General features: G+C 33.0%; 1 long non-coding RNA gene across 1 annotated transcript in view; it reads left to right on the top strand.

Annotated features, from left to right (window-relative positions):
• The window catches only part of LOC108530799 (uncharacterized), a 45,486-nt gene that overhangs the window by 27,184 nt on the left and 13,938 nt on the right, over positions 1-4,364 (top strand). The window contains exon 2 of the long non-coding RNA XR_001885968.1: positions 2,179-2,362. This is a non-coding gene — a long non-coding RNA (uncharacterized LOC108530799). The remainder of the gene's footprint in view (positions 1-2,178; positions 2,363-4,364) is intronic.

The following is a 4,364-nucleotide window of genomic DNA, read 5'->3' on the forward strand; positions in this document are numbered from 1 at the left end:
TTTAAATACAGACAGACTAAATTACCTCTACAGCTTGTCTTTGAAGTGTTGTTTTCTTTTTTCTTTTTTTTCTTTTTTAAATGCACAGGTTGTAGTTAGGTTATAAATAGAAAAATTATGTCTTTTCAATTTTTAAAAATATGCTGAATTCAATAAAATTATAATGTGTGTTTATCTATGAATCCTGGAACAGATAATAAATGCTTTTAGGACAAATTCTTTGGCTAGTATAACATGTTAAAAAATAGCTTTAGGTACTAAAAACCTTAAGCCTTTTCAACCTTTTTACAAGTCATCATTAAGCATTGATTCTGTGACATAAGAAACTTAAGAAAACTAAAAGTCATACATTGACAAAGTATTAAGCCATAGAAGTAAAAAATGTAGACTCAGAGACTGAAATTAAAGCATTTGATATTTTCTTAGCAAAATTTTCAATATACACTAATGTATAGACTAGAAGAATGTAAGTGCCAAATTGTAATTGATGCAAAATATAAGCTTTCTATTTTCTTTGTTAGTTTCATCAGAAATATTTAATTCAACCCATTTTGGGGTAGTATGTGGGAGGGGTTGTTTGGGCTGGGTAGCTCTCTTCCTGGGAGTAGAATACATATCTCTCTTCCTCACCAGTAAGTATCAACTGCACAGTTATTTAGTCATCATTGCCCTTTATGAGAGGGAAAATCTTTTAAAGTATTTTCTGTCACTCATGATTTGAACTGTGGTTTTAATGGATTTTATTCAGGTTGCTGATTGGTTTTCTAGCGCTATTATGACAGAAACGAGAAGAATGCATGTGTGTGTGTGTGTGTTTGTCAAGAAGCAAACGACTTTTAGCTGGAAGAAGTGGAGTCCGAGGTAGATATCTAAAGGAAGAGCACATGAATATCAGGATTCTTCTAGCAGAAAGATGGTCTCAGACAAAGGACACTTTATAAAAGAACTTGGCAATAGAGAAAAAAATGTGCTACAAAACCATTGTTTTACTGATGAACAGCTTTGTGGAATAAATCTTCTAAGGCATTCATTGTCAATCTCTCATTCATCAAAACACTGTGTCAACCTCCTCCACAGCCCCTTTAGCCTATCTCCTAGCCAATAGGCCAATGCCATGAGAATTCGCTCTGTGACCCAGTTTCTCTGAGTGAGGTTCATCCATAGTTTATTCTTGAGAAACTGTAAGATCAAAATGACCTTTGAGCACTCAGTGGTGTAGAAGAGAGGAGATTCTGTGTCATATCTGACTGTGCATGACCCAGCACCTACAACTGAGACAGTGGGAATTGGACACTCCTGATGCATACTTGGTTAGTTACCGATGACTGTATTAGTCTGTTCTCACGTTGCTGTAAAGAAATACCTGAGACTAGTCATTTATTTAAAAAAAGGGGTTTAACTGGCTTATGATTTTGCAGGATGTCCAGGAAGCATAGCAGCTTCTGATTTTGGGGAGGCCTCAGGAAATTTATAATCATGGCAGATGGAAAAGGGGAGCCAGCACTTCACATGGCTGGAGCAGCAGGAAGAGAGAGAGGAATAAGGTGCTATACACTTTTAAACAACCAGATCTTGTGAGAACTCACTATGACAAAACACCACTAGGAGGTTGGTGCTAAACCACTAGAAACTGCCTCCTCCCTGATCCAATCACCTTCCGCTGGGGCCCCACCTCCAGCATTGGGGATTAATTTCAACATGAGATTTAGGTGGGGACACAGATCCAAACCATATCAAATATCATCATGAAAATTCATGTATTTTGTACCTCTATTTACAAATAATTTAGCAATAGTCCATGTAAAGCACAAGAAATATGTGTTATATGAGAGATATTCTACAGCTTTTTTTACATGATATGAGCATCAGGTGGATTATAAATGAAAAAAACTAATTTTGCAGTAATTTTAAGAAACTGAAGTGCTCACACGTAAGATGTGAGAGAATGATCTCCATACTTAAAGTTGAGCAGATTTATGTATTTCACATGACAGCTGATCATCTCAAGTAAAATAGACCCCGTTATATTAGAGACAAATATTTCAAAGAAAATCTTTTGACAATAAAGTACAGCTTTCTACTTTCTGACCTAAATCTTCACCTTTCAGTCCTGGAGAGTATTTATTGTAATCTTTTTTTTCAGGGTGATGCACTGAACTACCCATTTCTCTCCCTTAGGAATTTTCCTCTTTTTTCAAACTTGAGAAGCAAAAGTGCCACAACAATTGTGAAGCGATTCAGAGGAAGAATGTCAGCTTTTGACAAGTCAACTTTTATCTCACTCGAAGTAACTGGAAGAAATCAGCAGATGAAAGGAAAATTGATGATTGATGAGGCCTTCGGCACAAAAAGTCATACCTAGGTATGCTGCCCTTTATGGTCACTCACTTTTTCTCTACTCTGCACACTACTCCAACTCAAAGTTCATAAAACATCCCTCTGATAATTAGTCTTACATAGCCTGTTAATTCGCAAATGATTATAAATATGGCTCTCTCTTTTTTTCTCTCTTTTTTAAATCGGCTCTCTTGGACTGGCCGTGTGGTACTGAAACTCTTCAGGGTAGTGATAAGAAACTGGAAAATTCATTTATAAAGAAAAATTAATTCCTTCTACCATTCATTGGGCTACAGTTTGACTGAATTGAACTAATCAATGATTGGTTTTAATAGAATATAGGGTACACTCTTACCTTAATATTTTTTTTTTCAATTTTAAAACTTTTCTTTTTTACCAAGAGTCCCCAGTTTTAATGCTTTAGTTAACACTGGTTTATGTAACCCGTTTGCAAGTCATATTAAATGTTAAATGTAAACATTTAAAATTAACATTAAAAATTATCCTTGAGCTTGTTCAAGAGAGCAGACTGAGCACAGAGTTTTACTGCCTCTTATTCCCAAGCTCCCTTTGAGATTGTAGAAAGTTATGAAAGAAATAAGAACTACAGAAAAATAAGAAATCAGTGGACCAGAATGTCTGACAAAATCTGGAAAATTCCAAGCAGGTGGGCTGATATTAATAGAGAAATTTACAATCCAAAACACCGGCAGTAAGTACAATATTTACCGAGGGAGCCCTCAAGGCACAGAAATCTGAGCTAATTGCACAAAGGACAGACTTGGGACACAGGACAATTATGAATGTAATTAATTAAAGAACTCTATCAGGAATAAGTGGGACAGTTAGAATTTCGCCCTTCTATTACCGTCTCTCCTATCTTCTGTTATGTAAAATGACAGTTTTTTAGTCCCCAAATAAAAATATATTAACTCTTCTCTATAGAAAGGAGATAGATCCATAAAGATAGACTCAACAAATTTCCAAAGAATTACATTATTCAGAGTATGATCTCTAACCACAAAGGGATTAAGTTGGAATTTAGTTATGTATTTTTTTAAAAAGATAACCTCCAGATCCCAAACTCCATAGAAATTAGGCAGGATACCTCTAATTATTCCAGGGTCAAAGAAGAATTCGCAGTTCAAATTGAAAATATTTTAAAATGAAAGATAAAGATAAAAAAAATTTTATCTTTTAAAGATAAAAAAATTTTAAATGTGGAATATAGCTAAATCAAAGTTTTGAAAGAAATTTATAGGCTTAATCATATATATTGAAAACTAACAAGGCTAAACATCAGTGGCTGAAATATTCATTCCAACATTCTGGAAGAAGTAAGTCAAATGAAACCAAAAAATGTACAACAGGACAAGTACCAAAAAGAAAAAACATCAGTGCAATTTAAGATAACTATACTATATATAGAAACAAAACTAAAAGTTAGATCATTGAACATGCCAATAAAATAAATAAACCACTAGGAAGAATCACCAAGAAAATAATAAAATCATGAATTAGAAATATTAGGCATGAAAAAGGGTAATGAATAATTATGATGTCAAATGATGAAAGGAATGTGTGTGTGTGTGTGTATGTGTGTATATATATATGTGTGTGTGTGTGTATGCGTATATATATATGTGTATGTATGTATATATATATATATATATAGCATGACCAACTTCATAACAGCAAATTTTATAATTTGGATATAATAGAAAACTTTACGGAATCATACAAGACTGAGAGAGATTCAATAGAAAATTTGATTACTTCGGTATTTGTGTGTGTGTGTGTGTTACATTTCATTTATTTTCATCGTCCCTTTTTTATTTTATTTTATTTTTTTTAGCATTATTTGAATTTTATTTTATTTTATTTTTTTCAAAAATTTGTTTAAAAATTGAATGCCTAATTTGAAGTCTTTCACAATAAAACCTCAGGATGAGATGGCATTTCCAAAGAACAACACGAATCTTTATATATATATATATATATATATATATATGTATGTATTTATTTAT

This window comes from Rhinopithecus bieti, unplaced genomic scaffold, assembly GCF_001698545.2.
Source record: "Rhinopithecus bieti isolate Rb0 unplaced genomic scaffold, ASM169854v2 scaffold_6782, whole genome shotgun sequence".
Lineage (NCBI taxonomy): Eukaryota > Metazoa > Chordata > Mammalia > Primates > Cercopithecidae > Rhinopithecus > Rhinopithecus bieti.